Genomic DNA, 19,284 nt, shown 5'->3' on the forward strand with positions numbered 1-19,284 from the left:
TGATTTTGGCATTGAAAATAGAACACCTCAGTTCTACTCCTAGCACAGTTATGAGAGACACTCATACTAGACACACTCCATCAGTGTCAACTCTCTTTTATTTGCAGAACAGATAAACTTACAAACTTTTTTTTTTTAACATATGAAAAGCAATGGGTAATCTGGAGTCTTTTTTGTAAGGCTTGTAATCACATGATGCAAATATAGTATGTACAGATTTTACTTAGCATCTGTACTTGTACCCAAGGATTTGGCTCTTGATCAGAGAGGAAAATACGCATCGGTCTTAAGTTCAAATTAAGTTCATTTTCATAACAACCCAAGATGATAGCATTAAATGAACCTATTCATGTGGCAAGAAATGTAGTGATAATACAGAGCAATGCAATTACCATTCATTTTTACGACAACAATTGTAAGACAGTTGGAAAGAAAAAGTCAAGTCTACCCACTATTTTAAGACTAATCTGAGTGCAGTCTTGCCAGGTTCCACAGCTGCTTTGTTATAGACTAATTAATCACCCACAGGCAGAGGTCTATATACATTAATTTTTACAAGAAAAAATATATGATGGAGAAAATCAGAAAAAAAAAAATCCACAACTGAGGTTTTTAATGGTACAAAGATACATGGTACAAAGAACCAATCTGCTGCATGAGTCTACCAGAGAGACATTATGAATGTAAACAGAATCAACTGCCATCACAGAGTCAGCCTGAATTAAAATCCATTTAACACAAACACTGCACCAAGTTCACAGGGATTTAAATATTGTGTAGTGTATTTTCACACCAAGCAAGGCAAGCAACATCCTACAGGAAACAATGGGTGAAATCTAAATGGGATAGCTGCTGCATTACAGTGATTTGCAACTTATGGTGTTTTAAACAGCTCAGTGCGGATCATCTTCAGTACCTCTACGTTGTTTTGAACATACTCCTTTCTGTCAAAGCAGGATGCTTAAAGCTGCTCTGTCATTCCTTCTAAAGGCTAAAATGAAATGCAGTGGTTTTTATACATATTATTCAAAAAAAACCCAAAAAAATCCCAACCCAGGGGCATCATAATCACAGACTGTCAAGAAAGAAAAGCTTCTTTTCATATATATTTCATTTACAGAACCTTATGTTAGCTCCCATAGATGGCATTCAAGCATCTCAAAGTGATCTGTTTTTAATACTCAACGGTACACCTGAATAACTTGTGTTCTTGAAGCCCCTGTTTTACAAATTGAGAACTGAAGCTAAAGGTAAGTTACTGGACAATATAGCAAGGTAAACTTGTAGATTAAGTGAGGACTGCAAAATCTCTTCAAGCCTGTTTGGGTGCCCCTGGAATAAAAAGAAGCAATGCTGAGGGCCCCAATTCCCGCTGGTATTAACATAAAACACAGCAAATATCGTTCACAAGTATAATTACATATTTTTTGAGCTGCACAGTTATCTGAGCTTATGGTGGTAGAATGTTATTTTCCACATCGTAATTAAGCAGTATGTATTTCATAAAGTGAACCAATTTGCAAGTTCAATCAAAGCCGATATTGCACCAGTGAGAGTTTGACTGTGAAACAGAGATGGCAGATGTCAAAGAGACTTTGTATCCTGGATATTAAAGAGTAGATTGTTTGTGATATTCTGAGGCCAACTGCAGTGAGGATGATCCTCAGTGGAAAGTCATCTGAAATGAAATAGCCTCAATTTATTGGTATGATTTGTTCTTTGTTTTTGTAAGCATATTACAAATTTACCTCAGACATTACCAAGAAAAAATAATTTGTGATCATTTCTTCCAATTACACCTGTCACCTCTTATCTACAGATATATATTAAAAAGATTTTGTGGTATGATTAAATATAAAAAGTAAGTAAAGACACACAATAGGAAAAGATGCAGGGAAAAGACAGACTCATTTCTCTACTTTTCTTTTTTTCACCTCACATAAATATTGCCTTACAATCATCTAAACTCTAGGCCTTCAAAGCAACTTTAAAATATTTGGTGTGCTCTATATATTTAAAATAGTGGAGTTAGATGGCTTGCTTTTTTCATTCAATGCTGCCTTTTAAAATTTGGTCGGCTGCCACCTACTAGAACAGGGGCAGATCACTAGTGTTTGCTGATGAGCCACTGTCAATTTCAGTAGACAGTGGAATTGAGTGCACCCTCAAGTTTGCTGACGACACTGAACTGAGAGGAGCAGTTGCTATGACAAAAGGAAAGGATGCCATCCCAAGGAACCTGGACAGTTCGGGGAAGTAGGCCCCCTGAGTCCTTAATGATGTTCAACAAGACCAAGTGCAAGGTGCTGCAGTTGGGTTGGGGCAATCCCAGATACAAGTATAGACAGGGAGAAGATATCTTTGAGAATAGCCCTGCAGAGAAGGATTTGGAAGTCTTGGTTGATGAAAAGTTACATGAGTGAGCAGTGTGTGCCGGCTGCAGCCTGGAAGGCCAACAGTATCCTGGGCTGCATCAACAGAGGGGTGGCCTGTGGGGAGAAGGAAGGGATTGTCCCCCTCACTCCTTCCAAGGCCCCACCTGAAGTATGGTGTCCAGGTCTGGGGCCCCCCAACTCCAGAAAGATGTGGATCTTTTGAAGAGGGTTCAGAGGAAGACCACAGAGATGATAAGAGGGGTGAAGCACCTCTCCTATGAAGAGGAAAAGGCTCCAGGGAGACTTCATTGCAGCCTTCCAATTTCTAAAGGAAGGTCATATGCAAGAGAAGGACTAACTTTTTACACAGGTAGATAGTGACAGGAAAAGGGGGAATGGCTTTAAACTAAAAAGAGAGATTTAGGTTAGATGTTAGGAGGAAATTCTTTATTCAGAATTTAGTTGCTGGCTTTGGTTGCCCAGCATGGTTGTGAGTCCCATCACTGGAGGTGTTAAAGGCCAAGTTAGATGAGACAGCTGAAATCGGATGGGCTTTAAGGTTCCTTTCAAATCAAGACATTCTATAATTCCCTAATTATGTAATTTATCTGATTAAATAGTTTAGCTGTAGGGTCATTCAGTAATGCTTCATTAAAACATTCAGAAAGCGCAAACTTAGAAGTTATTCCTTTCTCCTGTGGTGTCTGGCTTATTTATACATTCAACACTTTTTCTCCCAGTGCCACTGGATCTCCTTCTGCTAAATATATTATTGTTCTAAGGAAAAAAAAAAAACCTGCACGCAAACATCCATCTATTTGTCATGTATATAACCCCAGTGCCGTACACATCACAACGTTTTCCTTCATCACCACATGCTTAATGCCAGATTCATTTGTCTTGGATGGCTGCCAGCTGCCCACCAGGCCTCTCCCTCACTCCCCTTCTCAAAAGGACAATGAAGCGGGAAGAAAATAAGGGGATAACTCACCAAATACTGCCATGGATAAAACTGTTTCACCTTGTGGGGGACTTAGCAGTATTTCTGGCAATTAAAGCTAGAGTAGGATAGTTTGAAGCAAAGACAAAAACTAAAACTCCTTCCCCCCGCCCTGTTTTACCAGGCTCGGCTTTGTTCCCAAATCGTCTCTCACTCCCTCGAGTGGCACAGGGAATTGGGAATGGGGATGGGGATGGCTCCAGCCTGGCTCTTTCACTCCCTGCAGCATGGAGGAGATACCCATCTTCCCTGGTCACCCCTCAGGGCTCAGGGGGCTCCTTTTCACATTTTTCTCACCACATTCTTTGCAGCTGCGCAGCATGTTGCCCTTTCTTATATCTCATGTAGCCCCGGCCCCCCTCACAGGGGACTCCACAGCCAGCACCTGGATACTGTGACCTGACTCAGCTACTCAATTCTGACACAGAAACAAAGATGCTTGTGATGAGTTTGATGATTAACATGGGTATTTTTCTGTCTCTGAACATACTATATTGGAGAAACTAATGACAAACGTAAATTGTAGGGTACGTGATTGTCAGATCATGTGTAATAGACTACTTTTGTGCATGCCAATAAAATAACAGACCCTCTTTTTTTTAAATTGTATAATAAAATAACATCTACTGAGGAGAAATGTAAAGGTGCTAATGCATTCTTAATCATAGCCATTTTTAGAACCTCAAAATTGTGAGAATCTCAAGACTTGTCTATAATTATATCAACTTTTACATAACTATAAAAATGTATCTGAACAATAACTTAAAAGAGCAAGAGGTGCTGAAAGCTCTGGAATTGTTTTCCCATTCCTTTCTTCACATTTATGAGTTTTAATGCCTTTCAAAATCTCTTCTCCAAATGAAACAGAAGCTGCTGAAAGGACTTCACTCCTACTTTATATGGGTCCTGGGTTTATTCCTGCTCTGCTTTTCTGCATTGCAGATTTAAATGCTGCTTGTGCTTCAGTTGCACATGCCACAACACCCTTCAGCTACAGTCCCCTTCTCCCCTTCACTTTTAATGTTTAGAAGCTGAAACTCATCTGCCATTCACTTGGCATGAAGTTTGTCAGTGATTGACCTGCCAGCTGTCTTCAAATGTCTTTCTCCATCACAGAAAAGGAGAGGAAGTCCACACAGGGGACTTAGGAATGCCCAGCGTTTCACCCGCAACTAAGTGTGAAGCAGCCCGTCTGTAAGATGTTCCACATCGTATCTTGAATAGCTCCAGAGAACATGCTGGACTGTGAAATCAATGCAGAGAAAAGTCACCAGATTCACAGTCAAGTGAAGTCAACTAAACTTGATTTTTTTCGGGAAAATTTGGTAGGAAAGAGAAATGATTTCATAGTGAAGGATAATATGTTTAATAGGGCTGCTGACAGACAGTATTGAATTTCCCAGGATGTGATCAGCTTCATTAAGTGAAACATGTGAAGTGTTTGTGCAGCAGCTTGATCTTTTTCTGCATCTCTGGCTCCAAAACGATGACAAGGGAAAAGGAAAAAAAAAAAATAGACTGTAAAATGTAGTAGCAAGCTCTGAGTATTCCACAAGACTTTATTAACAGCTACAACTACATGATCACATATTCCCTAGATCTTTTACACTGGATCAAAGACATAAATGCTCATGGATGGCAGTTTAAAGAAAAAACACTTAAAAATGTAGCTGTTATTTTGCTTGTAAGATACAGAGCTCCTCTGGGGTCAACATTCGTCAGCAGTAAAAGACAAGAGTTCACTTCTGCCTTTTTTTTTTGAATACTTTTTTTTGGAAGCTGCCTTCAGGGAGGGGGCATACTTCTCTTGACAGACATACTGAAAATGCACAGAATCTACAGAGGTAATAAAGTCTATCCATCAATTAATTTCTTCTGTTCTATGGTTAATGTTAAAAATAGTGAAGAACTAATCAATCTACTTTCTTCTGCAGCTTATGAGACCTGAAATCATCCCACTCCTGGGAGATGGTGCTTGTAAATTTGTCAAGAAACAAGAGACCTGGCCTGCCAAATAAACTGATTGATAGGATATGCGTACTTTGTGAACATACTTCTCAAAAAATTATCTATCTGAAGACTAACTGTGTTATTGCAAGGTTCTTTATGATCCTCTTTGACTATAACTAGAGAAGCTCACGTCAGGGGCCTGTGGCAGTTCTTGTGCAGGGGTAAGACATTTTTCAGTTTCCCATGCCACCCAAGACATTGATAACATTTGCATGTAAAACTGTTCTCATGGTCTCCTGGACGGCCAAAAACACCTACTGCTTTTGACACAACAATCTCTGTTTTAATGAGACAGGTAATTTGAAAAATTCCTGCTTTCCCAACCTTTGCAGTGCACCAGCATGACCAGCATATTGCTCTGGATGTGGAAATGCCCATAGATCCTTGGGAGCTTGCCAGCTCAGCAACCGGAACATGTAAACAAATCACTCGACACCTGCAGCACTCTCCCAAGCATAAGATAAAGGGATGTGAGGTTCAAAGCAGGGTTCAGATTCTAGAAGAAGCTTTGTCACTGGGTTAGTGCCCTCTGCAGAAGCACAGGATAAAACCTCAGTAGTGTAGCAGTCTGTCTGGAGGAAATGTAAAAGTAAAGCTAATCCTGCAACTTCTCAACTCAACTGCTTGATCTAAACTTTGTCTTGTCCCCCGCATTTCAGCAGGTAAGCTGTATTCACAGCTACCTGACTGCTACTTGACTTTCCTCTGACCTGCAGCATGCTCACGTCTGTCCCCAGGATCCTTCCAGTCCTTTAGGTAAAGTTTTGTGACGAGTAGACAGCAAGAGAGACATGACAGAGAGGAGCAAAGACAACGTATTTGCTTACTTCTTGTTTGCACTTCAGTCACGCAACTTTAAAATCAGCCTTTCATTGTCCCTTCACAATTGCAGATGTTTTCATATGACAAGTAAAATGCATATTTCCTTGTAAGGAGTCAGCAGGCTTGGCTGTATGGATCTTCAACATTTTCTTTCATATAATTGCAAATTATTAGAGCCTTCCATTTGTCTATGCCTATGCTGTTCTCCACTCAGTTATAACAAAATTGAATGGTTCAACTGTGCCAAAAGGTTTTCTTTAAGTAAAAAATAAAATACAAACAGAAAAGGAAAAAAAGCAATTAACTGACACCTCATATCTCCTACTCAGCAACACAGAATTACCGTGGCGTTTTGTCTAACAGCAAAATCAGGTCTATTTCAATGCAATCTGTAACATTAATCACATTCATGGTAAACCCATACATCTGAGCAAGTCCTCTCAACTCAAAGATGAAATTCCACCAAGTACAAAAGGTATTTATAATCCTGTGAGAGACCTGCACAATATGTTCCATTGGGAATTATACTACAAAAACCAGCTCAACATACAGCTCATTACATATTAAAATTCACACATACAGGATAAAGTAGGATGTATGCCCTTAATGCATCTCCTGCCACTGGCCACACTTCAGTTACTCTATGCCACCTAGTTTTGTGTGCAAGCAGAGAAGTTCACAAGAATGAACTCACCTAAAATTCACAACATGGGACACAATGTGCCATAGTCACTCTGATGACACTTGTAGTATTTGCATCAAAATGCTTTTGGAAGCAGTGCTGATATCCATTCAGCTTTAGAATCATACACTGTATTATAGTATTGCTACGGTGTAACTGGAATTTCTGGCTGTACAGAGTTTTGTAAACTAGGGCTGGACAAGAGCGCATTGTCCAGGTAACACCCTCTTAATTGCAAAGTCATCACAAGAAGGGAATATGGTGCAAGGTCAGTTCAGGCTGAAAATGCATGAACCCTGCAATTGTATTACTGGACCCCAGGAACATCGATGCTGCTCTACTTCACAAATATCACTTGGAACAGAAAAGACTTTCAGTTCTATGATTCAGATTTGCAGACAGTCCCAAACATCTGCATACCAACCATCACTTACACACAACAAGCAGAGGAAGACAGTATCTCCTCCGGGTTAGTAATTTTCACAGTGACCAGCAAGGTAAAATATTCATAGTACTAGCCGAACAGTTTTATCAAATAATAAGTAAGTGGAGTAAGGGCAATACATTCTAATTGCTGTACGTGAATATTAGTGAAGCATTTAATAGAGTTTCTAAATTCAAATTATTCCTAATTGGCAAAAAACAATCTGCAAAAAGAACAGAAAAGAACAGACAGAAGTAAACCGAGGTCAGATTAGAAGATCACAGTTTCTTTGAATCTGAAAGCTCAACTGCTTAAAAGAAGTTCAGAGTCTGCCACACTGATCAGCAGTAGGTCTAGCTTCATAGTCTTTTCTAACCTGAAAAAGTAGAATCAAAAACAAAATGCTTAAAGAACAGAGAGTTCTCTGGGAGCTGATATCCAAAGAAGATGACAAAGCTGTAACAAACCAGGTAAATGGGAATGAAATCAAACCAGAACATGCAGAGTGGTAGCTAATAATTCTAAAGGCAACTACTGAAAATGCAGAGCTGAATTGGGAAGAATATGCCTAGAAATCCATCATCCCAAAAAGCAGAGAGGATGTAGAGTACAACAATACATTTATTTGTTGGGAAGAAAAAAATAAGTGCTTGTCAGGATGTTTTACAATTAGGTCACTGATGAAAGAGATAAACATGCATGGCATCAAATATATCAACATATACATCCATAAAGATGCTTAGCCTACAGATGTAAGCATTCCTACAGATTCTATGGACATAACCTAATTCTTAGCCACAAACCAAAACAAGCTTACTTTGGCAACATATTGGGGAAAAAAAGAACCAAACACCCAGCAACAGAAAACCCAGTAAGAAAAGAACAGAGCAAGATTCACTGCTCTGACTTTCAATGGGGATATTGTGGTAGGACACGGGGAAAGCAGAATATAAATAGAAAATGGCATCTCCTATACAATATCCAAAATAAAAGTTTACTGAATGAAAAGCAGTGAGAGAGAGAAAATGCTGGCTGGTAAACATGCTGTGTTAAGTAGTATACATAAAAAAGTTTGGTCAGTATCAGTTAATCCATGCGGAAATATCACATGCCTAAGGACAGTGAGATCTAGAATATTTTGCAGAGTAAGGACCAACAAGCAAGTAAAGCAGAATTAGATGTTTGAATCAGAGATGTTTGTCATTCAAATGAAGTTATCACATCAATTTAATCATCCGTACAAATGCACAAAGAAAACTAACGCTGGATATATATATATATATATATGCTTTTTTTTTTTTCAATAAAACCTTAGTGAATGGAAATCAGATGTTTGGAATGGGTTTTAGAGGAGCTCAAGACACTTAGTTCGCTTTAGAAAGGAAATATTTCCTATTCAGGCAAACCCCCAAATTTTTATAATAAAAGAGTGTTTTTCAGCCAGAGTCAAAACTTTGGAAGCAAAGGGAAAGGAAGATGGAGTTTTACATGAGACAAAAGAGAAGTTTCCAAATCTTACTTGTGTCTCCTGGTATGATCCACCAATTTTACAAAATCTTAATGTGATCTTGGAATATTAAGCATGCTACTTCTATTTTATTTTATTGGAAGTCACAGGTTGTTTTTAGCTCACTTCAAATACTCACAGAAGACAAATTCTAAGGCACAGGAACTACAGTCTGTGAAATACACGTATTTTTCTCTAGTAATGCTAGAAAGCCCTAACATGCATATAAGCAGAGGAGATTTTTACCACTATTTCAAGATCTTAATAACATTTTTTCTTCATCAAAATTTAAATGTAGGAAACACATTTATTTTTAATGGATATTGATTCTCTAAACTTTCACAGCAGCTTTAAAAACCTCTGCTGTATAAAAGCATGGCCACTGTTCAGACACATTGGTAAGCAGAGGTGATGGGGAGAAGTACAGCTATTGGAACTTGCTACACTGTAAAGCAGTGTTTTATTACTAGAAAACTGTATATACGTATATAAAATTTGATAGCTGTTAGCTCTCAAATGTCCAGCAACCTGATTCTAGCACCTCTGTGTTACAGATCTTTCATTATACACACTTATGGAGATCCCTACATATATATGTCACAGTGCAGGTGACGGAGCACTGGAACAGGCTGCCCAGGGGGGTTGTGGAGTCTCCTTATCTCCACTGTGGTACAGATAAGCAAATATGCTCTCTTAACTCTCAAGACTGAAATGATGATCAACTTCATCTCTAAATTGGAAATTCTACACCTCCTTGGCCAGCATTTTCTTTTCTGCTTTTTTTTTCTTTTTTGTTCCTTGTACAAATTCAAATTTGCTTCAAAGCCCTGGCCTCATTTCAGCAGTCTTTACATCAGCTACAGTCTTCTAGGTTCTTCCAAGAGGGGAACCTTGGCTATTATCAATCAGAGTGAATCTATATCTAGATTTCATCTTTCATTGCAGGACTATACGCAGAGCAATGCAAAAGATGTTCCCACAATGTCAGGGAACTCTCTCCTCAAGATCTACTCCTTCACCATGACTGTTACTTATGTATGAATACACCTGCTACTTGGGACCTCTCTTGAGGTCTCCAGAACAATCCAGGAGAAGGAGGTGCTAAGGGCCCCAGCATGTGGGCTGCTCAAATGGTTACAACAGAGCAAATTGAGTCAAGTCAGCACACCGTGAGATACATCTCAGAATCCCAGCAGAAATCTTCAGCTTGGCTATTTCTGAATGGTTTGAGCCTCATACTACAGTCATCTAAAATAATGACTATGGACAGAAAGTCTACAGGGTTTTATGGACAAAAGTCCATTCTTTAGCTGCTCTTGACATTTCAGCGCAGACATAGTAAGAAATAATTTTTGACAGGATATCTTTTACAAGATATGAGAAAGTAGATAGTTTAGATCCAATCAAAACTCTAAAAACACAACAAAAACACTTTCATATAGTAGTTCTAGCGGAGCAATAAGCCCATTACAACATGGCAGATTTCTTTGATAGGCAGGCAACTAGATGAATTACAAAATTTAAATCAGATAAAAATACAATGAATCCAGAAATATTACAGTTATTCCTAACAATCTGAATGGAGGCAACTACTGGAACATATCACTGCCTTCCCAGACCTCTGGAAAATATGATCTGCAGAATGCCTCGTAGTGATCCGGTGAGATGTAATAACTTTAAATGGTGGCTGACTTCCAATTGCTAAGTTGCATTAAAAGACATCTGAATCTACAGATCTTTTTTCTCTTAAGTGATACCTCTCTAAATAAGCTACCGCTGCGCTTGCCAAAAATGCTGTTCTGCAGCATAATGGGAAGAAAGAAGAGTGTGAGCATTCTATAGGTGTGAAAATATACTCAGAAAAGCCTGCATAACAGTTACTATTTTTAGTTCAGAAACTCCTCTAGTTGTAGAAGAGATCTAATATTAAAAAGAAATAGGAAAGAATAAAGGCATGGTTGTACAAAGGCAGTTCATGTAAACAAAAAAGGAGACTTTAGCTCCTTACAAAGGACTTCCTTGTCTGTTCCTTAAACTTAGTCTTGCAGACATATGCAGGCACTGCAATAATTGCTTTATACAATTCCTTTCATAAACAAACCAAGCTCTTGTGTTTGGGTTTTTATTGTTGTTGTTTTTGTTTGTCTGTTCTCTTTACTACCTCTGGTAGTCTGTGCCAGAACCGTAATGTTAGGAAATTTCTCCTAATTTCCAGCTTAAATTTATTCAAGGCTGCTTGATACCTCTCTGTTCTTATGCCAACATTGTCTTAGCATACCACTTCTTTCTGCCTCTCCAATGTTATCCTGATGTATTTATGGGCAACTGTCACATTCCAGGTAAAGAATATTGTTATAGGAGATGATTACATCTAAGGTTCCAAGGGAAACTTCCTCATATGGTTGCTGAATTATAGTAGCACACTCCAACTATGTTAACAGCCCTGCTATGACAGCTACCAACCATACAGAAAGACTTGTGGATCGTTGTTAGCTTCTCAAGGAAAAAACTGTCATTTTACCCGACTCAACAAATGGATGAGGCAAAAAAACAAAAATGGCACATGAAAGGGAACGGGCAAATGTCATTGAGCTCATCTGTGGCAGAGCCAAGAAAACTTCTTTTCTGTCACCAGTTCTACATTGCACCAACTGGATCACAGCAGTTTGTATTCCATTTGTCCTTATGGGCCCTTTGCAGCTGCAAAGCACTGCTTTAGTAGCTGTCACAATGAAGAGGCAAGACCCAAAATGTTTATTCGAAGTTTATCTACTCTTGTTTCCTTCAGCACTCAAGTCTATGCTGTTTCATATTTTCAGAAGTAAACTTTATCTGATAGTCATCTTTAAATAATAAATCCTAATCCTAAGACTGAATACCTCCCTGTGTTCCATAAAAGAGGCAATGGCACAGTAACAAGCAAAAAGAAGCTGTTTAACTTTCAGAGTAGAATTTCTATTTATGGCCTCTGATAGTCTGAGGCTCAGTCAAACACAATGCAGACAGGCAGCAGCAGCAAAAAAATGTTTCTCCAGACCCCCCTGAAAAGCAGTATTGATGTAAGATTCTCTTTATCGAACCCTGAGCAAAAGCTTCAGATGAAGGGAATGATGCAGCCCCAGGTATACTATGAAACCTACTCTTATGTTGGCTTCATGGTCTTGCCACACCAGGCTCTTTCAATCATTTTCAGTCTTAGCATGTAGGGGACTACCTGTAGGGCATCATCCTGGGGCCCATTTCCTGGATGTGAACCAGAAGTTGCTATGGTCAGCTCAGATACTGGCACAGGTCTGCTCTAACTGCTGAACATACATTATCAAGACTAATTTATGCTCTGCAGCTCTGAAGATATGAATTCCACAATATGTCTGTCACAGTTTCACTGACATCAGTGAAGCTATTCCTGGTACCAGATATCAGTCCCAAAATGCATTTCTGCAAAGCTTATTTTTCTTTCAAAGTATCCATAGCACATACAGAAGATTAGGAGACTTTCTCTCCCTGGAATCCTAAACATATTTTTTATGAATGCTATCATTAATTCGAGGGCAACAGCAAGAAATAACTCAGTGCATAAGCAGCTACATCGCAGATCCACAGCAGTTCCCACACTTTTAAAATGCAACCACAGAAGAAAAGGTAAAAACTTTAGCACTTTTTACTAAACCAAATTCTGCTGTGTTATTGTTTGCTGTTGCGAAAGCCATTATTACTAGTTTGAAACACTGCTTAATTTCATGTTATAAAGTTGCTACATCATTCACACCAACATTTGCTGCACATATGTATATAGATTTATTTAAAAATAATTTTAAAAGGCTTTCTAGCAAGGTAAGTGATGGCACTTGTGGCAGATAACATGGGATGGGCTATGACTTCTGTGTGGTGACATGAAATCAGCTATGACTTTTGTGTGGCTTACGCTTTTGAAACAGTAATAATTTGTGATTGGGATCTATTGTTTTGCTGCCACTTAAAAAATGAGAAACAATGCCGAGTGCAATCCTCTTGAATATTGGAATGCTGGAAAGCACTATAAATCCCAAAGTTAATGAGCTTTTTGATAAATATTCTTAATATCCAATGTTGCAGTGAGAAGGCTGAAGGGTTTGGAACACTTTTGTACAAATGTTTCAGTGCCAGAAAGCTCCATCATTTGACAGAATGGTTTAAACATCAGAATTTATGCTTTAAATATTATGAAGGATGCCTTAGAAGTGCAGCCGCAATTGCACAGTACTTGTTTTTGACATTACAATCTGTTGCCTAGGGAATGACCCCCTTCTGCCATTGAAAGAACTCCAATGTGTAATTATTCGTAAGCAGTTAAAGCAGTTGCTATAAGGTGAATTTAATGTAGTGGGACCAAAATGCTTAGAATGTATTGATGTTTAAGGAAGGAAAAACACATTTGTCCTGAAGCGAATATTGCCTGGTGTTAAGGCAGAAAAACACATGTAGTAAATGCTGCATCAAATTAAATGCATCTTAATCTAATGTTAATTGCTTAATTTACTTCATTATCTAATGAAAAAACAAACAACAAAACAGCACCACTGTCAATAAATATGCACTCGAAAAACAGAAATAATAGTGAAATTCAAAGGGAGTCACAAAAACAGCTGCCCTAGAATCCTTCTAAATACATGCCTAAATAAAATTAACATGCAAGATTTATGAATAAGTGCAGTATGGAAAATCTGGAGATCCACTTCTAAAGGTCTTTTCTTCTGCAGAACTGAAGTTCTGGCACTTTAAAATAAAACAGGCAAAGATAGATTTTAAACAAATGCATATTTGAGACAAAATGTCTTTATGCCACTACTTACCTCAAAAATGCTCCAATAAATACAAGCTGGTGTACAGATCCATTGGTCTGGAAAATCTTCAAAGCCCCTTCACACTATTTTTAAAGCTTATATTACAGTCACGACAGCCTCTCCCAATAAAAACACTCTAAAATAATAGCTATTAACAACCTATTTTTTTCCTTGCTCCCACCAAGTAGGATGCTTGGTAGCATACCTTATTGCTATGGAATGATTGCACCTTTTTCATGGTTCCTTTCAAGAGCAAGTATTTCATTTGTGTTTTTCACTGGGGATATAGCTCTTGGTTGTGTATGCTTAAGAGGTTACAATCAAGGGCCATTGCTCACAAGAGCCTGGACACTACAAGCAGAAATACCTGAAATTCAATATCAAGTGGCTTCTTCTACCCATAATGTAGAAAGATCCTGAAAAATTTTACCTTTATACAAGCCTTCTTAAAAGTAAAAGCAAGTAAGGAAATTCCCAATCAGAACTTGACAGGTGATCTATTAATACCCATCCCTTAATCATCACAGTAACTTGAAAAGGAAACCATTTTAGCAGTTATGCCATGTATCCAATGAAAATGCTTCATAACCTGAAAATGCCTAATTACAAAATGCTATTTAACCACACCTGACAGCAACACAGCATGTTTTTGCTGACAGTAGGAGACTGCTCAGGAGTACCAGGAACTTCTTTCTGCCTCCACTTGATAAGGAAGCATGCTATATATAGTACAATAATCTCCTTCACTATACAGCACAAAACATTAATCACGACAGCTTACTGCAACCACAGTAAAATACCACTTCTTAGGCTTAACTTATGTAGATGTGAAGCCTGTGTATCTGCTGATGTTTCAAAAGCTCAATCACATCCAATATACAATATTAAAAATACATTAGGGGCATGCAGAAACACAAGCAGCCTTTTTAATTGAAACTGCAATCTAAGGCCTTTATCCAGTAAGCTCATAGACCCTGGATTTTACCAGATACCTAAGAAGTTTAAAACATAAAATATAAAATGTCCGCTTGCTTACCATGTTCAAAATACTTCATAATGTAGCTGCAACATGTAGAGAAAAAGAGCTATAACAGTGATTCCAAAGTGGAGACTTACTAGATGTCAATTGTTCCACACTCATTTGATGTGAAAGTTGAGATTCAGTATGATCACTCATTAGAAATTCATTTAATTTGCTATGAAAGAAGAAGCATCAAGTCAAAAGAGAAGAGAGGTGTACGGTTGATGTGCTTAGATCATGAATACCATTAGATGGGAAATTAGCAGAAGATATAATTATTGGATGAGTGTAGGCCTAGTACTACTGTCCAAACAGAGCAGGAGAAACCACGAGGTGGACTGTTGCAAGAAGGTGCTTAGTCCACATGTGGAAAAGCCTCCTCAGGTGGCTCTTGAGTAAGAAATCAACAGGATTCTTCAGTAGCTTGACACCAGTCATTTGACACTTCCATGGGGAAGATGCAAGGAGATAAAAATACCTTCTGATTGGCTTTCTCCTTTGCCTCAAAGCTCTGGAAATCAGCAACAACCTGGACAGGGAGTGGAGCCACAGCCTTCAAAGGCTCCTGCCCCCATGCTTTGCTCTCATGTTCAGGGTTTCAGCAATCACTTCATTGAGAGGAAGACAAGAATGTTTTTCTTGCACAAAATGGCAGATGGCACCAGGATTTCTGCACCTCTCTGAAGGACTGCTTCTGATGTGAGATTGCAATAATGAGATCAAGTAACAAAGACTTTGAAAACTAAGGCCTGTGCATCACACTCTTAGAAGTCACCCAGTGTTGATGGTTCTGCTCAGAAATTTCACTCTGGCACATGAGTAATTACAGGAATTAAGATTCAATAAAGAGTTAAAATTATGTTCAAGGAAATGAAGCATAAGAGATTTTGTATAACTATCCCCTTTTCCCATACCACCCATAAACTTAAGCGTATGCTTAAGGGATTTATTTCACTGAGGTCAGGATGTTTTGTGTATTGCAAACATGAAATCTTACTCCCATAGCACAAATGCTTTCAGCAAATATGTTAAACCCTGGAGAACTGAAAGTGTTCACTTCATAGCTGCAACCTGATGTGTATGATACTGCACACAGGAAAAAAAAAAGAAAAAAGAAGAGAAAATATACACTTTGTACATCTTTGTAAGACATGATTAGAAATCTAGGTCCTGTGGCCCTAAATACCTGAAAAGTAAGGATATTTGTGACTACAGTTGTTTAAGTATTTTGTAAAAGGTACTTTTTCTTGCAGATGAAACAAAAATGACACAAAGTGAAAGCTCAACAAATGATCTTGGCTTATTATATGAAGATGCTGAACATCCATTCCTTTATTTCAGTGAGAGATCTGAATGCAGGATTGGTTGTTTAAATACATGAATGTAGAAATACCACAGAAATTAATGTGAAAGTGGTCAGACCTTCACCACTAATGTATATATTACTATCTAAGCACCTGATGTTCTAATAATGAGTTAATCTGAAATGGGATAAGGAACAGAGTTGGCAGCTTATGCAAGCAAAACAATATACCTGTCTGCAGGCATATACACACAAACACAAACACTGAGCAAGTGTGAAGGTCCAAACTCTAGAACAAACTGATGAAAAAGGCTTTAACTGGAGTGAAGGCTGGCAATTTATAATACCTAATGTTTGTAAACATGCCTTTATGGTCCCTACCACCACGAAGTATTTTAAATCATTCATTACTCACAATAAACAGTTTAAATTACAGCTTTCAAATTCCTTTATGCTATTTTCCTCTGTTCTGGACCTGTATCTGTGATTTATTTTTATGGAGTTGTTTTTCATTGCCAGGAAAGAACAAATACATATACTGCAATGTCAGATATTCTGCTCTGCTTCTTGAACCCAAACTCTGCAAAACTTGCAATTTCCTGCTCCAGAAGTCCTATTATTTAATTGCTGCATCTATCCCATGCTGGTCTTTGCTTCTTGGTATACCACATTTGTCCTGAGGGGCTAGTCAGCTGGGACCTCTTAAAATCACAGAATGGCATGGGTAGGAAAGGAACTAAAAGACCATCCAGTTCCAACTGCACTGCAGTGGGAAGGGGTGCCACCCACCAGCTCAGGGTCCCTCCAACCTGGCCCTGAATGCCTCCAGGGATGGGGCATCCAAAGCTTCTATGGGCAGCAGTGCCAGTGCCTCACCAGCCTCTGCATAAAAAGTTTCCTCCTAACATCCAACATAAACCTTACCTCTTTTAGTTTGTAGCCACTAATTTACAAAATCTGTATCTTTCCAATTTCAAGATAGGAAAGTGGTACAAAGCAAAGGTCCTGCAGAAGACCAAATAGATTACATCAGCTACCTGTCCTTTGTCCACCAGTGCCGTCGCTCTATCATAGAAGGCCACCAGATTTGTCAGGAACACTTTCTGTCCTTGGTAAAGCAGTGGATTATAAGGAAATTATACTAAGTTCCTTTCTCTTCACAAAGCTACTGGGTTTCAGGTTATGAGAGAACTAAGCTGGACAAAGTTTTCCGCTGTCTTCATGCTAATTTTGGCTTCGAGTCCCTTAAAGTTTCTACCCACTCTAGTTATTTTAACTGACTGGGGCCATCCCAAACATCTTGCTTCCACCTCTACCTCTCCATTTACTTTGGCCCCAGCAAATAAGGGCACTTATGTAATATCACCCCCAAAATACAGTACAATATCTGAGCAGCAGAGGTGGGAAGTTGAGGCCAACAAGTTCATGGGTGTGTAGTACTGAGGCACACCCAACTGCAGTTTGAGTATCTTCAAGTTAGCAGAAAATAACATCTCTCCTCAATGGCCCAAGTGAGTATAGTTTTAATGGTCAGGAATATATCTCTGAAGTGTAGGATTGAGTATGCACCTACAATTAATTTAATATACAGTGAACTGCATTCCCAACTCAGACCGAAATACTGAAAATATTGTGTGTGTTCCCATGCTGCTCCAGTTTAGTCATTTCCTTTAATTTTAACACCGTATGCTCAAGATTTGCATTGGGGCATTAGTAGCAGAACATGCCAGTTGCCACAGCTCAGCTGTATAGATGTATAGAAAGAGGTGGTGTCTGCAATGCAGAGGTGGAGGACAGGTTGTGCCATTTTGTGAGAGTTTGCTGGTCACTGCTGTATGAGTTTGAAGACAAAACAAATACAAAATAAATGAACTCTCTGACTTGACTTTCCCCTTACAAACTCAGGCTTGTCTGAGAACTGATGGTGAAAGAGCAACATAAATCAAAGAAAGGGAGGCACCTGTTGAAGAGTAAGAGCATACACGAAATTTGCACACTGATGTAAATTAGTGTAAACTGTAAGGATTCCACGAATCCTACTTGGAGGGTGATGGCAAATACCACACTTTATGAGGATTGCTTCATGCTCCCTCCCAATTGCTAGACAGAAGGTGATTTCATTGTGATTTAGGTATTCTGCTAGCAGTTTCTTCTAATAAATCTTTAATTTGGTTTATATGATGTGCCAATATTTGGGCAATAAGAATGATTTTTTTATATACAGATTTCCTTGTAGCTGATGTGAAATAAGATAAGCACAGAGCAATCTTCTAATATTTGCACAGATGACAGAGGAAGTCACAGTGTGTTTTTATCTGTGTCAGTGTATTCTCACTGACATCAGAAGACAGAGTTGTGTAAGCATGACAAAGAAATGGGAGTTAGCTCTCCATCGAAACACCAGACTTGCATGGACTACAGTAACAAGAAGCCTTATGAGAAGAATTACAAGTGTTTTGCTTTGAGACAATGTTGATGACTATAACAAGACCCTCAGGTTGACTTCAGGAGCCACCTAGGACTTGCAGCAGGGACAGCTGAAATCTGCTCTGCTGCATGACAGATGCTGTCAGGGCCCTCCTCCAGGTCAGGATTTGAGAGGTGAAATAACCTGCAGTGTACAAAAGACTCACACGTATTTACAGACATCAGCTGAATTGCCTCCTGCTCTCTATACTAAACACCATCCTATTTCTGTGTGCACAGATGTTTCCATGCTAGCCTAACGATCAGCCTGCTAACTGCTCAAGGGATTGAGAGGGCTAGGAAACCATTCAAGGTACCAGATAAGCAATGGCCTCTCCCAGCTGTCTAAATTTGTACTCCAGAGAAGCATAGAATAGGCAGTAAAGGGATCCCAGCCTGGGAGTAAAAGAATAAAACATGTAGGATCAGATGCAGCACTTGAAGAAGCTTGGACTATAAAAAGGCTAGATACTTGGTCTAACTCTGTAATTGTAACAATGGACTCTACTACAGACCTAACAGCCTTCACGTAATTACTTCGGGCCAGAAGCTGCAGCCAATCCTGTCAAAATTTGCTTCTCACAGAAGAAGAAAAAAAAATCTATTTATAAAAAGCTACTGACATGATCCTGCCTTGACAGTCTTATTTAACTGAGCTTTCAAAGACTTCATCCCTTTGATGCTATTTTGACCCTTATTCTTCAAAGGAGAATGCTTTGCAACTTGTAAGGATGGATCTGAAATCTTTGAACTAAAACAATATTTTTATACAGATCTGCTTTTCAGGATATTCCCACATCCCTAGAATTTCTAAGTTATTAATACATTGGAAGCTGGTGTAATCATCAGGA

At 38.8% G+C, this 19,284-nt stretch overlaps 1 protein-coding gene across 4 annotated transcripts in view; it reads right to left on the reverse strand.

Moving 5' to 3' along the window:
• PLCB1 (phospholipase C beta 1) overlaps nucleotides 1–19,284 on the reverse strand; it is a 367,244-nt gene that overhangs the window by 118,324 nt on the left and 229,636 nt on the right. The window lies entirely within an intron of this gene.

This window comes from Cyrtonyx montezumae, unplaced genomic scaffold (genome assembly GCF_038088225.1).
Source record: "Cyrtonyx montezumae isolate F1298 unplaced genomic scaffold, pur_monq_1.0 scaffold_0, whole genome shotgun sequence".
Lineage (NCBI taxonomy): Eukaryota > Metazoa > Chordata > Aves > Galliformes > Odontophoridae > Cyrtonyx > Cyrtonyx montezumae.